Source organism: Chamaea fasciata, unplaced genomic scaffold (assembly GCF_029207755.1).
Source record: "Chamaea fasciata isolate MVZ Bird 193981 ecotype frontalis unplaced genomic scaffold, bChaFas1.0.hap1 SCAF_1, whole genome shotgun sequence".
Lineage (NCBI taxonomy): Eukaryota > Metazoa > Chordata > Aves > Passeriformes > Sylviidae > Chamaea > Chamaea fasciata.
The window spans coordinates 111004555-111027765 of record NW_027094086.1 but is presented as its reverse complement, the minus strand read 5'-3'; positions in this window follow the sequence as shown (position 1 = coordinate 111027765).

The following is a 23211-nucleotide window of genomic DNA, read 5'->3' as shown; positions in this document are numbered from 1 at the left end:
TGTTAATAGCTTATGTACAGCAGAGGCTATTGAATTAACCTGGAATTTCTTAGCTTGAAACCAATCTTTGTGAATATACTATGCCAGAAAATACAGTTCAGGGAATGACTAAACTGAAATAGTGTGATCATATGTAATGAAAAGGACATCATGATTAAGGTTTCAAAACAGAAATAAAGTAAAAAATACATTAAGATTTCAGGATATGTTTAGTCTGATCACTGCCTAGTACGAGAATGAGAATTTCATGATTTGGTCATAATTTAGACCACTCCATGGTCTAAATTCTCCACTCCAATCAGGCTTGATTCTCCACTCTTACACCATTCAGGCACCAATAAAACACAACTGATTGCTGAATTAAAAAATGGATTTGATGTAGGAGATTGCAATAATCAGCCCATCACCCGTGTCTGCCTGATTATCACTGATTTCTCAAGTCTGAGTTTGCACAAGCATGTGATATGCACCGCTTGGATTTCTGAGCGTGCTGTGATCAGGTGATGCCTCATGCTTATTGTGTTGTAAAACTTAAATTCTGTCTCTCTAGTTAATAATAATAATTACGTATTTCCAGTTGTTTTTCATTGGCATATTGAAGAAGGCACATCTCACAAAGACCAAATGATGATTCAGTTCAGTGCCACTAAGTCTTCCTTTGCAAAATATTTTGGCATGAAGGACTTTTTTATATCAGCTAGAAATCACATTATCATCTATTGCACTGCCATGCAGGATATTGTGCTCAGATGTACTCAACTTTTCCGTATGTTTGCTTATGTGGGAGAACAGGTGGGTGGAAAAGGATACATTTGCAGGAAAAATAAAGAAAATTCTCACCTGCAACATAGCTATTTTGAGATACTGTACTCAGGGTCACTTGTGCAATACAACAGCTCTTTTACTCAATGGGATGAGTCTTTGTAGATGAGTATGTGTGAGACCAAGAAGAGGGTCAAGAAGACATGCTGCACTTAAGTGGAGACAACAGGGACTGGAAGGAGTCTGACAGTCTGTAGTGGGATGGAATTGCCTGTTTTCAGGTAGCCTTATCACTGTTTACACTAGATCGCATACTTCTGGGGTGAGACCAATACCATTCCCCCAAAAGGGAATGTAAATCTCCTGTCACATATACAATCACTTACCCTGGGCTTTGTCTTCAGTGGCACAGGGCCTTGCTTTGATTTTGTGAGGGTTTTTTTACAGTGAAAGCATAATGAATGTGATAGCTACATGCCTGTAAAATCACGCAAGCTGCAGCGAGGTTGCTGGGGGAGGTCGGCCCTGTGCTGCTGCTTTTGGTTGGCCTCGCCTGGTTTACCCAGCAATAAAAGTGCCATGCCTCGGTCTCCACGTCAGTTATAAAACAGGAGAGCTAATACGTGATAGCTGTGCCACAGCAAAACACACCTCACCTGTCAGTCATTGGCCTGAATGTATTTGTCTAGGGAAGGTGACAGCAACAGCCTTATGCATCTGTTTGAGGGATTGCTCATGGCATACATGCATCCAAAGCAGACCAGACGACATTCCTCCTTGCTAAATCCAAGCATAATCTACTACAGGAAGAAAATGGTAGATAATATTGGTTTTTACAGAATACCTACTGGCTGACATTAGGAATAACCTTGTTTTAGATAAGATACACAAAGTATAAGCCATCTGTCAAAAGTCTGGAGTGCATAAACATGTGTGAAATTGCTAGTCTACAGGATTTGAGAAGGGATAGGTTCTTTAAAAGATGAATCATTGCAGTTCACCTGTTTCGAAAATTAGGCTAATACTTAGTGTAAATTATTTTGCACCTTTTCAATGAGAGGTGTTTGAAATGCAAAGTAGTGCAAGAAAATGTTGGGATGTTTCAAAATGCTTGAGGCTTAAATACTGACTTTGGACCAGCCTTTGTGAGTATGTCCATTCTCCCTAGTAATTCCCAAACCCATTGGTCAAATCTGAATTAAAGGGATAGATATTTCCAGAATTATATGTTTTCATAAGTGTCATGAAACTAGGCCTATGCAGTGAACAGTAACCTTACCTGTACTCCCTGTACAGCAAAAGCTGCAGTGTGAGCTCACCCTTCATTAGTCACAGGAGAATCCGCATGGATGAGAGTGGCTTTTTCCCCTCAGGGTGGAAAAAGCTTCAGTCAAAATTCACACTTCATTAGACACTGGATAATCGGAGCATGAGGCTCAAATCCATAGGCCTCATTAGTTCCCTTTCATTATTAAATTATTAACAGTTTCCCTGACAAAGCAGAACAAAGCAGCTGCCTTTGGACAGATATAGAAGAGTACAATTTATACTGCAGCTTATGGAGGACATTCAGATCCGTACATTTCCATGATCAGGGGAGGTAACTCAGGTTTCTGGGCTGATGCAGAAACTGCTGGAAATATCCAAAGAAATCAAATCTTTTCTGAGGTCAAAGTTGTAGTTAAGACTTGCAAATGATCCCAAGGGCAACAAGAAGAGTTTCTGCCACAACTCCAAGAGTAGAATACTGGAAACAGGAAATGTGGTCTTGTTCTTGAATGGGGCAAATGATCTGGCAATGGAAACAGATGATGCTGGGGCACTTAGAGCCACTGTTGCCTCAAGCAGATCATCAAGGTCTCACAGATCTCTGTGCTTAGAATTCATGGAGGAGAACCAGAAACAGGTGAGGATCAAGTCAGGGATTACATGGGAGAATCTGACCCATAAACATCCATGGGATCAATTGAGCTGTATCCAAGCTGTTGAGGGAGCTGTCTGGTTTCACTGCAAGACTGTGCTTTTATCTTTGAAAGACAGGGGAGACTGGAATCTCCACAACCATTGGCGTGTCTTCCAATGACTCTTGAAAAAAAAGCCCAAAGGGAAACTGTTAGATTATTAGCCTCACAGCAGTTCATGTGGAAATCCATGTCCTCTTGGAACAGTTTTCTGAACACAGGAAGGAGGAGGTGATCAGGAGCAGCCAGTGTGCCTCACCAACCTGATTGCCTTCTATATTAAAATGACTGGATTTGTAGATGAGGAAGAGCAGAGGATATTATTTACCTTGATTTTGCAATGCTTTTGACACAGTCTACTGTCTTGTATCCAAATTAACACATTGTGGGCTAGATAGATGGCCAACCACATGGGTAAAAAACTGGATGATAGGACTCAGAGGCCAGCAGTTAAAGGGCTATACTCTCTCTGGAGGTGAGTAAGAAGTGGAGTAGTGTAGGGATCTGTCCTGGGACCTGACCTGTTTAATGTCTGTAGGAATGTCCAGAGGAGGTGACACAATGCCCTTTCATCAGGTTTGTGGATGACAGCAAATTAGTGGGAGAGCCAATATGGTCAGGGGTAGAGCTGCCACTCAGAGGGACTCAGACTGAAGGAATGGTATGACAAGAACCTCATTAAATTCAACCAGGACAAACAGTAACAGGGACAGACTAACTCCGTGCAGGGTACAGCTCTGTGGAGAAGGGCCTGGGAACCTGGGGGACAGCTGGGGTAAGCCCAAGCCAGTGATGAAGGCTAACAGCACCCTATCCGCAGAAGCACAGCCTGGGGAGGTGTGAAGCAATTACCATCCTCTATTTGGCACTCAGACCGCATCTGGAATACTGTGCTTTTCCACCACCACATAGTTACTCTACAAGGCTGCTGCAGGCCTTTCCAAAAGGTCTCTCCCTCCTTCTCCTAGGAAGGAAGAGGGGCACAAACACCTAACCACAGCCTTTACTGCAGAGGAGGAAACACAAAGCAAGGCCACGGGCACTCTAGCGCTGCTGAGGAAGAGGGTGTGTGCTTCCTGCAGTGGGTGGAGAGCTGTGTTTCCAACTGGTGCTAAGGACAATTAGAGTTGCTGCCTGCTGTGAAGGAAGCACGTTTTGTGTCCCCTAACTCATTCGCTTTTTAGTCAAAGCAACCAATGCCACCTGATGACACAAATAGTGACAGTGATATGGGGCACCCTTGGACTGACAGGAAAACTGGGATGTGGCCCAAGCTGACTTAGCCAAGCAAGGAGAACAAAAATATGAGGCTGAGATCGAGCATGCAGCCTCTCTGGGTCCTGACTAGCACAGAAGCTGTGCAGAAACTTTGCCCTTCCTATGATACCTTTGTCCCACATCTCGTTCTGGTGAGTTGATGACACAGTTCAAAAGCTCCTGCTTCACTCAGAAAGGAACAGAACATTAAAAGAACATCAGGCACAGAAATGATGAATGAAGTAAGGTATGACATGCATTAATAATGCCTTAGTCTGAAAGGCTAAAAATGTGTCAGTCTGGAAGAAAAGGCAGAGGCACAAAGTCTGTGGACATGCCATTAGTGTTTTAAGTGATAAACTAATTAAACATAGTAAAGTTAGGAGTGGTTCTAACTCTGGTGCCTTGCATTCTTTTTCACTTAATGGTTTTGGGCTTGGCCCAAGTTATTTAGGGATTCCTAGTAACTCTTCTAGAAGAGCCAGGATAGGAAAAAGTGAGTCAGTTGTAGAAAAAAAATCCCTTAGTGCCAACATGCTTCTTTATAGTAGTCAGGAGCCTAACTCAGGAGTACTCCTTGTCATTCTCTGTTCTGGGAAAGGTTGTGAGGCCTTTGTGTGGGGTAAAGTGCCAAGTTTCCTTGTGCAGGTGTCATGCTGGCCTGGGAAGACTTTGTCTGAACAGGATTCCCAAAACCCCCAATCACCTTGCCAGGGTAGAATATTAAAGAAAGCAGCATAGACCTGGGAGGAAGAAGGAGAGGAATGAATGGCAGAAAGAATTCTTTTAAACTCTCTGTAAAGTATGGGGCTTGAATACCCTAAATATGGTAGAAAGTATAGAAAATCAGCCATATGTGCACTGCTACAGGGAAAAAGCACACAATTATTGCCTTAAAATCAAAATTAGAATTCTGTTCATGTGACAGATTACTTAACCCCAGTTGTTTGCTACTGAAGCGTAAGTGCTAATGGCTAGGATATGACCTATATTCCACCCTGCCTCTTTAATGGACGAAACAAGGACCATCATGTCCTAAAAAGCAAATATTTCAAAGCTTTTTACAGTATTATAATTGTAGCTTACTTTTAGCTATGTTCAAACACACATTACCTATGGAAGGGTCCTTGGTAGTACATACCCCTGATTTAAACTTAATTGCATGCAGTGCACTGTAGGAATTAACAAGATGTGATGTGGACACTTGTAGCCATTACAACCATGTAATGCCATGGATTTTAAAGTAACCAATTTCTTGGAAGGAAAGCTTGAGAATTGCACCTTCAAGGGCAGTTGTAGTTATGGAACAGCAGTAATCATGTTTTACACAGCAAAATGTGTTTCTTTGGAATAGCTGATGTTCATCTAAAAGGACAGTATTGCCATTTTCATAAGTACATTTTCATTTTGGAATGAAACATTTCTAAAATTCACATCAACAAAGTGTTTGGTGTTAGGGGGTTTTGTTTGATTTTTTTTTTTTTTAATTCTGATTAATGCCATACCTAATACTTACGCATCTGCTCTCAGCACTCAATAAATGTAATCAAAATGACCTCTGCCAGTGCAGTAAAGGCCAATGGTTAAAGTTGTGTGGTTAAACTCACACCCTGGAATGAAGACTGAAGGGCAGAGCAGCTTTCCAGGTTTAGCAGATAAAAGTTCTACATTCCCAAGAATTCTCAGCTCCAGCCTTGGCCTGAGCTTTGCTACCAGTGTTGCAGAGATTGTATCCACCTACACCTCAACTTCACTTTGGCCTCTGCCTTAGAGCTCAGTAAGCAGTCCTTCTATTTTCCTTCTGCTTTTTTTTTTACTTTCGCTCAGTCTTCCTTTCTCTTCGTAGTCTTCCTTTTCTCTAGGTGGTCTGAGAAATATGCTGTGCTTTTAATTTATCAGATTTCTGATTTACAAAGTTTCTGGCAAATGTTTAGAACTCCTCAATTCAGGCTGGAAATGGAAAAAAAAAAAAGCAGTTTTCTTATAATGACTTTGCTTCTGACACTGAATAGGTACACAGATTGAGGTCTGGGAGAGATAAGTAAGGAGCCATTTTCACTGAAAAAAAAGGAAAGAAAAGGGATAGAAATGAGACTTCAGAAACTTCTGATTTGTAAGGGCTGTCACGTAATGTAGTGGCTAGAACCACAACACAAAATAACCGTGCTCATACAATGCATCATTATTTGAACAACTAGGAGATTTACTGTGTTTTAGACAATTTTCATGCTGTTAAAGGCAGTTTGGATATGTTCGTTAACATTCTTCCCATTTTACAAAAAAGAAACAATGCTGGAGCCACATTTTTTAAAAATATCCAGGTTTAGCTGCAAATGAAAATCAACCCCAAACATAATTAAATGCAGAACTTTAAATTCCATTTCCATGTTTAAACAATGACTTTCCCTTCCTCAATTGCTGGTAAATAACATTTGTTGTCCATTTACAACTAGGGTATTAAAAAAAGAAATGGGATGTCATGATTCCTAATTAGAACATTCATGTAGAAGCACTGCCAGTCTTCAAGATAAGTGCATGTATTTCTCTGGGTTCCCACAGTAACTGTTTTATAGCTGAGTTGGATTTGTTGCTGACATCTCTGAAACTGTGTCAACGTTTTCTTGAAGTCCTACCCAGCCCTTTCCTGCCAACATCCGACTGAGAATTTAAGGGACCAGATTCTTTGAGGACTGAAACTGAGCAAGTTATGTCATGAAGCCACTGTTGTTCTTGTTCTCTGTTCCAGAGGAAGACCAGGATTAGTTTTTCTTTAGACCCACAACAGGAAAATGTGTATTGTTTCAACTCCCTCCACCAGTCTAAGTGCTGGAAACCTAAAGAGAAAAGAAAACAGGGTTAATATTTTTTGTCTGTTTGATCACTGCCTGTGAAGCAGAATTTGTCCCATGGCATTATAACCACATTCATTGTAGGACTATTTTAGAACATGATCAAGACTATTTATTTATTACTCCTGTAATATATAAATGAGTCTGTATTACTCATAGTGAACATATGCTTTGCTGTATTTTATTCTCATGTCAATGCAACCCCATTATTATAAATCAAACGGAGGATTTGACAGACTACTTCATTCATGTCTTGCTCACTGCTCCCACTGTTCCCTGAAACGCACACAATGGGCCATTTATAAAAGGAACAAACTCCAACAGCTGATTTTACTTCGTTTAACAGCTGAGTGCCTCTTGGTGTAACCCCAAAGATGTTTTAGCTTATTTGTTTTGACTAACAAACTTGTTAGCTAGTTCATGTAATACTTGTGAAATTTTAGTGGGTTGTTAGAAATGTATTTAGAACAGTTATAAGTCACTGATATTCAAGCTCTTCAAAAGGCACTGTGCAATATTATCAGCAAAAACTAAATATTCTACTTGAGAAATAAGAGGCACATTCCTTATCTGTTGTTTGAACGAAGAAAAGGGTGGGGACATTTCTCAAGCAATCACCCATACAAAATGTTTCCAGATAGAATCACACCTTTCACACTGAAGAGTATAAATGACTTCAGTGAAGTATATTTCATAATGGAACAAAACAAAACATATTTCATAATGGAACAAAAAGCTACCTAACTGTAAGCTTTTGTGACCAGCGATACATTTTGTCATCATATCTTTCACATTGATAAAATATAATTGGAGCAGAGCTTGAAGAAGATTTCTTAAAGACACAATTTTCTTAACATTTGTTTTAAATTACTCATTGCATTTTTTATGTTTTTTGACTGCTTGTTCTAAAATTACCAATCTGTTTGTTTTATCACGTGTCAAGGAAATGCAAGCATGTACATGTAATAAAACTGTTATGATACTTGTTTGTGCACTTTGCATGCTAGCTGACTAGGCAAGCAATTATGCTAATCTTGCAGCTAAATGTATTTATTACTTGTGCTGGAGTTACAGGCACACCTGTCTGCTTTATCTCACACCAGGGGAGGGGAGCTCAGGAACAACAGTGCTTCTTCAATCCATGGAAAGCTTTGTAAGAATGTTCATGTGTGGCAGACCCTTTCCTCTCCAAACATCCCAATCCTCAAATATTTGATATTAAGGACATTTGATCCACAGATCATTGGGAAGGACTCGCTGATTTTGAAATCTCTGTGACTACTTTCCAGTCTTTGGTAGATGCAGGGGAGTCAGAGGGAGTCAGAGAAATGCAACTGGAAAGAAATTCAGTCATGTCTTCCATATAGTGTGAGAAGTTCACTGTTCTGCCCTTGTAAAAGGGTCTTCTAGTAGTAAGAGAGAAAGGATCTGCAAAGCATTAGGAATCATCTGGCCAAGGAGGGCAAAAGTTTTCTGGTTTTTCTCTTCTCTTCACATTCCCCCTGTGGGTCACCTGTACATATGTCCTTAACTCTCTTCTGAGCAAGCCCAATGAGGGGTTGGAGGGGCTGGGATGCAGTTAAGGACCAAAGATTAGGAGAGGTGCTATACTGTATTTCCCAAGAGATGCTAAAATGGTATTTTATCTAGAGGTTGGAAGAGGCAAGGTCAAGCATTGAGTCTGCAGACATCTTCCCTCATGAGCACCTTGGAGGTATGTTGAATCCCAGTGCCCAGTTTTGCCAGGACTAGATTCCACATAAATCTGAGTACTTAGTGTTGAGCACTGGCAGCTCTGGGCTCTAAGCCTTACTCACATCTCTGGAATAATTACTCTGAAGTCTTTGGGTTCCCAGCCAATAGAAAACAGTAGGCACAAGGATTTACGTGGAATTTAGGCCAGCAGAGTCTGGGACTAAGATCAATATTTAGATTAATTGAAGGTGTTATTCACCCTTCTCTCCCCCTCATTTTGGATAGCTAGCAATCAGCATTTTCTTTCTTTTAGAAATCTGAATATTTATGCAACCAGGAATAAATCTATCCTGACCTCCTCTAGGCTTTCCACAATTAGTCCTTCCAACTACACTCGGAGTTGAATCACATACCTTCTAGCAGTGATGTTCAGAACACAAGTGGGTGACTGTCAGCTGGCCAAACTTGCACATGCTTTGGAGTGCATCTCTGGTTTCCTAGGGAACCTCGCCTGTGTCTTCCTGTGGTGTTCAGAGGCACCCAGGAGACATTTCATTACTGCCACTGTTCATGGTTTTGTGCATCCCTAAGTAATCAACACATGAAAGGTGCATTTGCATTTTTTATTCTTGAATTTCTAAAGCAGTAAGATGAATTGCTGTCCATACAAAGCTGTTATACTTCTAGCTGTAAAACTCAAGAGCCTTGCCTGGAAGTTTGAAGTTGAAGTTCTACCTTATTCATCTCACCTACACTGCTAGTATGGGCTAAATGACCAGCTCTGACTGGCAGGCCACTGTTCATCCAATCCAAGCATCTACGTGTGGCTTTGTTCTGATTTATTTATCTCCTATTGTTCAGAACCAGTTATTCTTCAAAGATCCAAATCTGTCTCACAGCCCGTATATCTAGTGTCATCCTACAACCATTAACAGCTTACCTCTTACCTTACACAGTAGGCGAGCAGGCTGAACTTTCTCCAGGGAGTCTTTAAAGTATACAAAGTATCTTTGCTCAAGAGCAGGCTATTTATTTCTTAAAAGAATAGAGAGAGTGTGTGTAAGCACTGGATATTGAGGATATTGGCCAAAATCTGTTAGGTGAGCTTCTCTTTCAAAACAGAAAATACTCCATAGAGAGCAAATACTTTGGGGGAAAGCAAGGGTTTAATTAGGAGATTTTCAGTCAGTCTTCATATGCACTCATTCATCCATCTCTAGAGACTCTGAGACCCCTGTCACAGATGTAGGCTTGATATGCACCTTATCTTCTCTTCTTTACACATGCTGGTCACAGATGTCTGAATGCTACATTTTCCATGGCAGGCTGAGGATTTAATGCTTTCCCCTAGAGGAGAGATAAGAGCTAGAACATGTGTAGGCAGCATTACATTTTCATTTGTAATCAGTGATGTGTGAAGTTTATAAAAGTTTGTTGACACTCCTATGATATATTTTATCTCCATTAGAGAGGTAGTGGACAGAGTTACATGGTCAGATACCATTTTGTTTGAAAAGAGCTTCTCTCCTTTTACCAGTCCAGAAACATTCTTCGTCGCTTCTGTCTTGTGTAAAGAAATACACAGCCTTATCGTTTTCCAGTCTTATTACTCTTTCTTATCATTCATATTTAATGCATTTCTATCTTCTGTGTTGTAGCCATTTACATTTTATTGATTCTTGGATGCAGTTTACAAGTCAGTGATTTATTATCTTTCACTTCTCTTTGTGCTGACAGGAACATTGCTATTTTGCTAATTCTGGTGTAGTGTGAGGTAAATAGATTTGTGTCCAAACCTTGTGAAAATGTACAGTACACATTTAAGCTGTGCTAATTGTTATTACACAGATTTTTAGAAGAGGTGAGAAGAAAATTCGTGGTTAAGGGTAACATTCCATTGTCTGTTCATGAAACTTGTTATTGAAACATGCAATTTGTTCATTATATGTCACTGTTTAGGGGGCTGTGCAATGTCTGGCTCAAGAGAGGACACAAAACATTCAGGACAGAGCTTTTAAAATGAGGTTGCCAGAAGGTGGGTATCCAAGACTTTTGAGTTAAGGATGGATTTAAGAACCTCTAAATTTAAAAATGGAATGCAATGGTATGTGTGCATAAAAATAAATTTTTCAACAAAAACTGCTCAAAAGTGAGCCAGACTATCTCATGCACAGGGTAAGGTCTGGGGCAGCACTACGGTGTGTACCTCTTTCCAAGAGCAGCAGCATGAGTAAAACCAGGGGACACACACAACATGGGACAGGGACCAGCCACAGCTGCAGGGCACTGCTCAGTCCCCTGATGATGGTGGCAGCTCTCTGGTCTGAGAGATTTGCCACTCCTTCCACACCAGGCATTTCTAGAGCAAGGAAGTTATCCCCTGTGTATAGTGTTATTTATCCTACCCTTTGCTTCTCTCTTTGTAAATTATTTTTTGTGAGGAGCAGAATAGGGAAAATAGGCCACGGTAGTTCAGCTGTGTTGACAATAAACCAGCCCCTTTTCTCTGGCTCACCTGACAACAAGGCTGGTGAGGTGTTGAAAACCTCACAGATTGTTGCTGGAGGACTGAGTTCATGATGAAATGGCTTGGCAAAAATTACACCTGGCAAAAGTGAGTTATTTGCTTAGGAAAAATAGTCATTTCCACTCCTCATGGAACATGTGTGCCTGCCGTTTCATGGTTTGCACATGGAGGCTCTATCTGGGCTCATCTTGCACCTCACTAATCAGCATTTTCTAGGAAGTTTCTCATTTTTGTCAGGCAGGGGTGTTGTTACAGTGTGTTTTTTACCCATACTAGACTTTGCCTATTGCAAGTCAGTTACTTGTTGCTTCACAGCTAAATTGCTGCAACTTTCTCATCTTTGGGCTACATCTTCAATCAATTCAGGAGCAGTATGCAGCTGCTCTCGTACTAAACAAGGTATTTTACCAGGAGCAGCAATTTTACAAGATCATCTGCTGGTTTTGATGTGAACAGCTTGCACAGGATTTACTGCATCCCCTTTCTGCTGTCAAAGAAGAGGATAGAGCACAGATTGCAGTTCAGGATAATGGAAGGACACTTTCTGTGAGGAGTTCTCAGTTTTGGCATTTGCTTGAGGCTGTTTGGGGGCTGTGGGGAGGGGGTTGTTGATGATCAGGACAGGCTGTGAGTCTCCTCTGTTTTTCAGGGATTTCAGAAAGGATGGGGCTAGACCTGACAGCATTCCCCAAATCTCTTGTGTTTGTAAAGATTTTTTAAAATATGACTGAAATACAGTCCTGTGATCTCGAACTGCTTGCCATAGACATTACCATGGCTCTCACCAGAGTTTTACACCTGCCCCCCACTACACTGAGCTTACAGGAGGTTCCTCGGGTGCTCTGCACAGAAGCACATCACATCACTTGACTGTTCCTCAGTCTCTCACACACTGCTTGACCAGAGTCTCTCTCTGTCTTTCCAGTAAAAGATTTGGGTCTTTGTGTAGAAATCATGTGTCCCAGCCCCACAGCTGGCCTCTTTGTGCTGTTCAGCAGCTTAAGTGAGCTCCCGCCCTGAACCTCAGAGCTGCAAGTGCTCGAGGGTTCTCACCTCACCTTTTCGGCCACCAGGGAGAGTGGAAACAGGTAGGTTTTCTGACTATTTCTGAATAAAATGAGCATGCTTGCCTGGATGGTGTTTCCTACTGCCATGACAGAACATGAGTCTGGGCAAGAAATTTATTGTGCTCTTAGGTCTTATATCTGGCAAAAGAAATATACTGCTCTAGAAAAAGAAAAACAAACCAAACAAAAAAACCCCAAACCAAATCCTGCATAGTGCCAACAAGCAACTCTATATATTTCCTTGTTTAAATTTTGTCACTGCTTTATGGTGTTCTTTGGGGTTAAGTCTAAGGTTCCTTGAGTACACAAGATCCTCCTCTCTTACTCCTCCCCTGAGAGTTCTTCTCATCCCTTTCTCAGCTGGCTCAGCAGCTAAACCAAATCACTCTACTCTTCCTCTTTCTTGTCATGTTTCCCTGTGTCTGTAAATCTCCCTAAGTCTCTCAAGCTTTGCTGAATTTAAGATCCCAGGTTAATACCTAACCTCTTTGTCCTGCTTCTAGTGGAAGTTTCTTCTTCCAGACATTCTCCCTGAAAAGAAACTTTGGAGAACTAGTTTTCCCAAGCCCCACTGTGGCCTCTAGCCCGAGGACTAGATCAAAGGAGAAGAAAGCTACGGATGGATGAATTGTCACTTTACCTGACCTGGAAATCTTAAAATGTATTGTCAGTGCCGAATTCATAATGAGTGGATAAAGAAGAGAAAAAACGGGGTTTTTTTAGCTGTCCAGAGCACTCACTGGGAAGGAACAAACAGAACTCACTAAAAACTGGAGTATGTATGGATCATATGCAATTATTAAAAAAAAAAAAAAAAAAGAAGGAAGAAACAAAAGTACATCCTGATGCAGTAACCTAAAGATTTTGCCCAAATCCTGGTATTGATTTCTTGCTCTGAACTGGCAGCTGTTGAAAGTCAATATTGGTCTAATTCTAGCAAGAGAAAGAGTCTTTTGGTCATTCAACAATACCCAGTTCAATCCAATACACTGAGCTACAAACACTTTCAATTGGTGTCCTGCGTTGTAGTATAGGATGTGCACAAAGTATTCTATCACCATCTTCATGAACTGTTGAATCCAGGTGAGGCAGTGTTTTCCCAGACCCCCTCCCTCTGGGCCATTATCTTCTGTTAATGGCCCATCAAACGCCTTGCCCATGACTCATAGATAACTCCCAACGGGAGTCATCTCTGTTTAATGGGCCATCAAGGACCTCCTGCATGATTCATCATCCCATTGTGAGATGCTCTGCCCAGGGGGAGGAACCAAGCATTCTCACCTGAATATAATCTGGGGTTTGGGACAGTACAGGGGGCCCTTACCCACTGGATTCCCAGAGCAACAGAGCTACAAGACCTTGCTACAGGATCACTGCTTCAGGAAGACCACCTCATCTGGACTGCTCCCATCACTCTACTCAGGTAGTACTCTGACTCTGTCAGTGGTCTTTTGTATTATTGCATCTATTTTATTTTACTTTTTTCCCTTTCTTTCTAATAAAGTGTATCTCTGACTTGGAGCCTCTCATTTGTTTTGCTTTCAAACCGCTACAATTGGTCTGTTTGTTGGGAGTCTCTTGAACAGCATGAAAAATGTAGATTTTTCAGATAGATGGGGAAAAAATAGAAGATTCCTTAGGGCATCTCAAGATGGGAGGAAAAAAAAAAACAAGAAAGAAACAAAAGATAATAAATTCAAGGCACTGCTTTGTTGCTGAATGAGGCCACACTTCATCCTGTATGAGGAAAAAAGACAAGACAATTTCCCGCTTCCCATTTCTGTTCTGTATTGCCAGGTTAATTGTTGTCATTGTATTCCCCACAAGAGAAGCTTCATCAGTGGTGCCAAATAAACCAGATTAGTGTTCAGGGGCATTTGCTGGAAGTGATGCCAAATCCATTCTTGATCCTAATTATATGAAATATGCTCCAATAATTTTCCACAAGGTGAATAAAAATAATGCCAGAACTGCCGCTTTCACTGAAGCTCAGTTAGGAGGTATTCACTAATCCCAAGGCATATCATAGTTGCTTCTGTGCAATTATATTCTCCATTTAATAAACTGATGTTTACTTAGAGAAGATGAATATCCTAATTCCTGGCACTGATACAAGAGAGATATTGAGAGAGAGAGAAAAACATAGAGAAGGCCTGGCCCATATCCCAACATTAGGCAAACTGACCTTTGGTTTTGATCTCCGCAGGGGAGCTGTTGTATCTACAGTTTCAAGCAGTACACACGGGAGAAACACACTCCAGTACAGTGTTCATTCCCAAAACTAAAAGAAGTCAAAAACCACTTCATTTTGAAAATAAAATCAGATTTAAAAAATTATCCCTTGTTAGTCACGGAACATTTCCCGCAGTGCACAATATCTTGTTCTGCGATGAATTTCAGATTTTCATGATGACTGGTTTGCACCAGCTGACTACGAAAGAGGTATGTGTCAAAAACAGGCAGTCGCTTCAGACAATTGCAAATTCAGACTTTTGTTCTAACTATGGGAAATTCGTGGTAAAACTGAGAGGCATTCTGCTGGCATGTAAGTGCAATGAAATATGTGTTGATAGCGTTTTAAAAAAAATCCTTTACAGCTAGAGTTAAAAGAGAATGAGCAAACATGTTTACTGAAACTATATAATAACAAATTATATTCATAGTCTGTAGTTAGTTTAAATAGTAGTATCATCTTTCAGGATTCTCAAAGCACAAAACGTCTTTATTTTCTGTTTCCCAAAAAACCCTATATTTCTCAATTTAGAGGATTTTATTTATATGTAACATACCTGTTTTCCTTCATGCCTTTATTTTTTGTGGCAAGTGACAAAAAACAAAGCTGATATTAGAGAAATAGATGTTATGTTTCATTACTTCTTTTACCCTCTTGCCATTTTTGAAGTTTCTTCTACTTCTGAAACTACTCGGGAGACCCTGTCTATTGGTTGTCTGATACAGAATCATGTAATCATAGAATATCTCAAGTTAGATGGGATTCATAAGGATCATAAAGTCCAGCTCCCTGTTCCTCATAGTGCTACCTAAAACTAAACTGTATGGCTGAGAGCATTGTTGTCTTGGGTTGCAATATGTAACCAAAAGTGTGTATTCTATTTGTCATCTGTTGAAACTGGTTGAGGAGATGTTTTCTTTATCTCTTGCATAATCCATTCCTCACAACTCCGGGGGTGGGGGGGGTGTCTTTCTGTTAATGGGCCAGCTGTTAAAACTAGGTGGGGCAGTGTTTCTTTTTCTCCTCTACACCCATCCTCCCTTGGGGGTATCTGCTGCTGATGGGCCATTAAGGCTCACTGCATGCCTGATAAAATTACATCATTCCATTGTGAGATGCTCCACCTGGTGGGAGGAGCCAAGCATATCTACCTGGATAAAATGTGGGATTCAGAATACCAAGACAGACTGTTTGGCACTAGATTCCCAGAAGAAGAATGGACGCATCTTGCCACCACTGGACCCTTCTACAGGATCATCTGTACTCCAACAGAACCACCTGTTACTCCAGGAGGATTTATTTTGGACTGCTCCCAACACCCTGACCCACAGGGTGTCTGGTTGTATTCTGACTCTGTCAGTGTTTCTAGGATTTTTTTTTGCCTTTTTTTTTTTGTACTACTACATTTGTATTTTTTAATATTTCTAGTAAAGAACTGTTATTCCTTCCCATATCTTTGCCTGAAAGCCCCTTAATTGCAAAATTATAATAATTTAGAGGGAGGGGGTTTACATTCCCCATTCCAAGGGAAGCCCCAGCTTTCCCTGGCAGACACCTGTCTTTGCAAACCAAGACGATCATTCTTGACGACACTCCCTGAATTCTGGCAGGCTTGGTGCCCTGGGAAGCTCGTTCTAGTGACTTCCCTCTGGTTGAAGAATCTTTTCCTAATGTTCCAGATACACCTTCATACCACACATTTTCCAGCCCAAGCTCTGACTATTTTGTGGGATCATATAATTGCTGGTGTCCAGCAGAGTGAAACCTGACATTTAAAGGGAACAACAAAATTTTTAAGGTGAGTTAGTGACTTCAGGGTCGGTGCATTCATAAGCTCAGGACACACTCCATGCTGCTGTCAGAACTGATCTCTTAGCTTCAGCTGATAGTTGCAACAGTATCTCCATAGTTCCATCCTCCTGAGTGGGATAATAAAGTATGTTGGGATTAAGGAAAAAGAAGATGTGCATCTTTATTCTCAGCACATACCCTGAATTCTGATTGTACTCTCCCAGCCCTCTCACAGGATTTGGCTAAGCAAAGGAAGCACAGTAACTCACACCTCAAGCTGAAGTTCTCAAGCAGCCTATTGTTTTACTCTTGGCAAAAAATCAAAAGAGATTTCATGAGTGATTGCTGATCAGGAATAGGGACAGGAAATTGTGTATCTACTTGGAGGCTGATCCCTAAAATCTAAGATGACAGGCAAGCACTTATGCATACACTGCAGGGTCTGCAGCTGCGGTATCTCCTGATATTCCTAAATGTGAAGATTTTCTGGATTGCTGCTGCTGCTGGATGGCATAATGGGTTTTGTTCCATTGACTACATTATCTCTGAATACAAACTAGTACCCTTTTTTTCCAGGAGCACTGGCAACTTGCCAGCAATTCAGCAATGTTAAAGAGGTGATAAAAGAGGGTTTAAAAGGTCTCCTGGGTGAAGTCTGAAGGAGATGCACAAGAAAGCTAAAGCATAAGGGTACCCCTTGAGCTGCCTGTTTGCCTTTCTTGCCACAAGGACTTCTGAAGTGGGACACAATTAGATGGAGGGAAGCTGCATTTCAGAAAGGGTTAGGGTTTGGGGAGCTCTCCTGTTTGTTTGCTTTTAATGAGCTGTTTTAGGATGCTGTGTAAAAGCTAGCTGTGTTGCTGAATTTCCTGTTTTTCTCACAAAATGCTAACTGGAACGTGGGAGATTAGGGATATTTATAATCTCTGGGCTGAGTCTGAGGAATCAATACTAGATCTTGAGGGAAATGCAGGATTCAGGGAAGAAGCTGACAGAGAGAGTGTTTGGAGGGGGGCTGGGTGATCAACAGGCTGCACCTCACTTCTATTTGGGGGATTCCCAGCAGGAATTCACTGCTGGGACTCCTGAATTGAAGTAACCCACTGCATCTACAGGGCAGGTATGTTCCTAAGCCCTGTTCTGATATGTGGGTACGAGACATCAGCATACAGAAACAGGCCAATAGAAATGTAACCTTGGAAACAGGTCCATGGCAATCCAGCAATAAGCTTCCACCAGGATGGCATTTGTTGAGAAATATTCTAAATTACATACTCTGTTTAGTTGGTTAATGATGGTAAAGCTGTTCCTGGAATCTGAAAAACATACATGTATAAAAAGCAGTATCAGTATGCTGCATGATGATATTGATGGAGCTGGCCATCAGCATGGTTGAGTGCCTCTGTGAACTGCATGCAGAAATTTTCCTGCACTGAGGAGTTTCCTGGAGGCTATGCAGGAGTCAGGGCATGGAAATGTATGCAGGCATGAAACAAAGCATTTGCAGTGAGCACATTCTCCATTGGAACAAACGCAGGTGATTAATGGAGCTGTAAAGTGACTTGGGATGAGGAGACTCTTGTCTCTTTCCAGTGCCAGGAACAAACATTTTCTACTGCTGAGATGGGGTGTATATGTCAATTAATTACCATTTTTTCAATTAATTGTTCCTGCGATACACCTTTCCCTAAAGAAATTATTGAGCAATACAAGCAGAACTCAAACTAAATCTGTCACAGCTGAGAGGGTAACTGACTGCATTTGCACTTCCTGCTTCCCAGATGTCCCACATTTCTTCAGATAATGGGCAGAAGCACAGAAAGGGTAATAGAGAGAGCAGAGATCTATCTCTGCTCCCAGGTCTCTTTGACTGACACTCAGTTTTCTTCTTATTTTGTCAAATTTGCTCAGTGTGATGCTGATGATTTTGTTAGCCAGCAGTCTCAGTGGGTCTTGATAAAACCCAAATGTTTGCATGGGCTGTGTATTTGCAGTGCGATGGGAACAAATGGAGGCTTTCTTTAGAGTCTTCAGTGATCACTGGTGGTGTTTGAAACACTCCTAATGAGCAGCTCCTGCAGGCCCATTGGAGAAATGGCCTGGCAAGACAAAGCCCCTTTATCATGAATTGCGTCTTGGATGTTCTGTCATGGAATACAACATTAATAATTTCTGTAAAGACACTTTCTCCCTTATACTTTTTGAGCCACAAATGCACTCTGTGGGTCAAAATCATGCTCTCTTTTTGTGTCATGTCCACATATTCTCAGCACTAGAATTTGGCTGGTTGAGGGAGGTGGTTGTCCCGCTCTGCTCTGAAGTGGTGTGGCCTCAACTCGAACATTGTGTGCAGGTTTTGGGCACTGCAATATAAAACAAGATATAAAGCTATTACAGAGTGTCCAAAGTAGAGCTACAAAGATGGTGAAGAACCTAGAGAAGACATATGAGAAGTGGATGAGGGCACTTAGTTCAGCTTGGAGAAGAGGAGACTGAGGGGAGACCTCATTGCAGTTACAATTTCCTTGTGAGGGAAAGAGGAGTGGGAAGCACTGATCTCTTCTCTGTCATGACCAGTGGCATGAAGATGTGTCAGGGGCAGTTTAGGCTGAATATTAAAAAAAAGCTTTTCAGCCAGAGGGTGGCTGAGCACTGGAACAGGCTCCCCACAGAAGTGGTCACAAGAGGTGAGCAGGTCACAGGTCAAGACTGACAGAGCACAAGAGGCATTTGGACAGGCACATGTTGACTCTTGGGGTGTCCTGTGCAGGGCCAGCAGTTGGACTCAATGATTTTTATGGGTTCTTTGCCTTTACTCAGGATATTCTATGATTCTATGATTAGCTTTCTGTATCTTATTCTATTTACCTGAGCACCCGTCTAAAGAGTGGGAGCCAATAACTAATAGACTGAATTTCCTTGCAGGATACCTGATAGAAATAGCATCTACTTTCTTCTAATAGGCCACAGAAGTTGTTGGAAGAAAATTAAAGCCTGAAGCACCCTTGGTTTTGTTGTTGCTGTTTCAAACTATTTTTGAATCTCCGCTAACCTAGGAAGACTTCTCAGATAAATGATTGCTTAAATTAGAATTTCTGATTCACATGAAATATTGGGAAATGAGAGGAAGGGTTATATTAGCTATTTCATTAGAACTAGCTCTCAGGGTCTGTATCCCAGCCTGCAGCAGAAATGTCAAGAGGAGCAGCTGCTACAGCACACAAGCCAGCAGAACATTTTCATCCCTGAATAAGGCAAAGGGGAGTGGGGGAAGCTGAGTGAATTGCAAAAGACCTGAACATTGTAAAGTAGTGGTGGACTGAATGTCTGTAGAGATTTTGCTGAACCTATTGTCTGTCCATTTTTAGAGATTAAGTGTTGTTTTCTTTGTGAAACATGCAGACTTGTGGTAGGGTCAACATGCCATGCTTTTGGGCTTTAGTGTGGTTCTGGAAGAGCATACTGTACACCTCAGCCCTTTGTAATACAAGTTATTATTAGCAGGGCTTTTCTTTTTTTACCTCTTTATCTTCACTAGATGCAAAATAAGCAAACCTCTTGCCCTATTATGCTGCTTAGTTATACCAAACAACACTTGTCAGCATAAAAGTAGAGCAAATTAACTGAAAGGAACGAGGATGGTCTTTCATGGGCTGTTGCTTACACTTGAGTCTTACAACTGCTCCCTGACTAGGTGGGCCACCAGCAATATCATATATTTCTTTGCCTGCATGAAGTCAGAATCCAGGTCTTCCTGGGAACTATTTTGCCTAGTATTTCTTCAAATATTGCTTAACACTAACACATTGTACTCGTAAAGTATGTGAAAGGGCTGGGTTGTTGCTATGCCTTGTTAGTTGATGTCAGCATGTTGGACTAGAGTCTCACTGTAAAGCTGTCATGGTAGTATGCCAGGCTTTGAAGAAAAAAAATTAAGAAGAAAAACTTTGGCACTTAAAAAGTCAGGCAAGCGTATAGCAAACCATGGCGCATATTCACTGCCAGTGCATACTTTGTTTCATCCCAGTGTCATTCCTCCAGGCTTGTGGAAATATTTGTTAATAAACAACCTCTAGAAGGGGGAAAGTAGAGCAGTATGTGGCTTTGGGTATTTTCACATATTTCTGTGTGACAGAGCTACAGGTTTTTTTGACAAGCTTGGTTGTGGGTGCATGTCTTCTTTGGCTGACGTAAGCGGTCACTGTGGTTTCTTGTTACCCCCCCCCCCTCCCCCCCCCATCCTCTCTACCCAGCTACTCTGCATGTTCAGTTGGTTCTCCGGGCACTTCATAACTGCTTTGGGACCATTTAAACTGATTAGTCTTGTCCCTTCAGTGGCGGAGCTTGGCAACACCATACCAGGAGATGTGAGGGAAGAGTGGACGCCAGCAGGGACACGGTGTCAGAGCTGGGGCTGGTCATTTTGTCCTTCAGCTCAGCAGTGTTAGTAAGAGGTGGCATGGACACAGTCTTGCTTCTGATCTCAGCCATGCTCAGCTCATAGAACACTGCAGCTGAAAAGCAGAATTTTACTAGAGAGTTATAATTACCATGTGCTAAAGCTGTACTTCTACCAGAGCTCAGGCTCATGGTGACTTGATCACAATCAGATGACCTTACTGCTTTTTGTTTTCTCTTGGATCTTGATCAACTTCCTAGGTACATTGACTGCTTTCTATACCATTTGTATCACATATCTTTACTGAGCCTGCTCAAGTGTGCGGGAGCAGCATTGTGTCAGAGCTTCCCATTTTGCCGAGTGAATTTGCTTAGACTAAGAATTCATATCACAATTCAGACCTGCTGTACCACATCCAGCATTACAGAGAGCCTTCACCAGCGTGTAGTTATCACTCCATGCAAAGTCCTGGTGACTCATGGCTGGGTAACTGTAGAAAGGCTTTTTTTTTTTCTAAATTGGGGATACCTGTGCTTTATCTTCTCTGAAAAACAAATGAATTACTTTATGTTCAGTAAAAATATAGAACTGGGAGAGCCAATTGGGCTCTTTGACTCTGGTTCCACACAGTCTCGTGCAACCAGGTGATGGACATTTATGGTCCAGGAAGGTCCACAGAACACTTACTTTTCCTATTCATTATCTGCCTTTTGCATAGATTTAATTGTTTGTTATTGCAAAGTGACTACCTAAATAGATATTAAGGCTTAGAAATTACAATCATTTAGTTTGACTTCCTCATAATGCTCATCCTAATGCTCATTCCTGCAGTGGAGGAAATTAATCTTTGCTATTAATTTTGTCTATTAAAGCCGGAATTCAGATTGGTCCATTTGCAGTCCTTATTAAATAAGGACCCCTGCTGGCCCTTATTAGATAGATGAAGGACCAGAGTGAAGTTCCTTGTTACTTAAATGAAACCCATGTTTAGCAAAGCTGTTAAATCACAGCTGAAGGCAGACATCTTGATGAATAAATCAGCATTCATGAATAAATAATTGACATGAGTGCTAAAATGGGATTTTCGTTTTCATGCTGCTTCTGTTCTTGGCCAAAAATTGAGACAGTCTGTGTGAGTGGCAGTGGTGGCCCTTTGTGGCTGAGAGAAGTAAGGTCAGGTTTCCAAAGGTGTAGTAGATACAATTCTGGTGGACCAACAGAAGCGTCTCAGTTTGTTGGAGGCTTCAGCTTCTTCAGTTTCAGTGCTTCTGATGAGTTAAGGAGCTGGAATGAGCCATACCAGCACGTTTCCCATAGGACATCACATAACGTGAGTCAGTGCTGCTCTGGGAGACATTTGCACTTTGATCTAGCAGTTAAAGGCTGAGTGTCCCATTAACAGTTTGTTCAAGACATCTGCCTTTCCCTGTAATTGTGCTGGTTATTCACACCAGTGGAACTTTCATCAGCCAGCTGCTTCCTGGGGACAACTATTTCGCACTCTGCATCACCAGCCTTAAATAGGTTGAGTCTTGCAGCATTTTGTGTACAAGGCCATGAAAAGTTTCAAGAGCAATGTTTCTGGAAAAGTTTTCATGTTTTTGTTAGCACAGTGGCTGTATCCTGCCAGAGATGGAGGAAGAATCACATCCAAGGCTCATCTTGCATACAGCCAACTCTGGTATTTGTTTGTCTCCTTCCCAAGTGCTATGCAGGACCCGTAAGAACCATCCCAATCCCAGCGTGCCATTTTGTTTTGCTAAATTTTTTAAATACCTGTGGTTGTGGGGAAATGCCAGTTCTGAAATCTGCCACTTTAATAATACAAGTGGTTTTCAGATGCCGGGGATAAGGATGCAGCTGCTCCAAGAGCCCAAAGTGCTGGTATTCTTAAGAACTGCAGCCAGGCACTTACAATGCCCTTTGTGTCTTAAAGCCACAGCAAAGGGCAGGAACCGTGCCACCCGGGAATCAAAGGCTGCTGTTCGTGCCCGCACAAAGCGGGCAGGCAGAGCCTCTGCAACACTCCCGGTATCCAAAGCAAGGCTCAGATGAGACTAAAATGGAGCCAAGTTCTTGCTGTGTTTTTTTCCCTCTCACCTCACGCAGTGCTTGTGATGATGAGCATCAGTGCCTGTTGCTGTGTGCGAAGGGCCAGCACGTGGCATAACACTCAGTCATCTGCAAGGATGCAGTGCTAGCACACTTGAAGAGAGAAAAAGCAGGATGGTGTCTTATTACAGGCCATTTGGGGGTTATGTCTCCATTTACAAGAGCTCCTCACCTAGAATAAATTGACCCAGCTCCACGTGACTCAGATGAGCTACACTGATTTACACATGCTGGAGCTCTGCTTTGGGTTTCTGTAGTGTAAAGCCATTCACTCTCTAATTTCACTGGCTCATAACTTCACCAAGTTACAAAACCAGCTAAGAGATATTTGCATGTTACAAAACCAACAGGTACATCCTGGAAACAGACATTCCTGGAGTCCTGGGACATGCATTTCCTGAGCACGTAGCAGGATAATTGCGCAAGGCATGAAAAAGCCACTCACTATCATCAGACACTGTGAAAGACATTAAGTAGCTCTCATGGCAGCATGGCATGTAAAAGGAGCATGTAAAAGGAGCATCAGCTTCATGAAGAGGAAGAGAAGTTACATGAAGT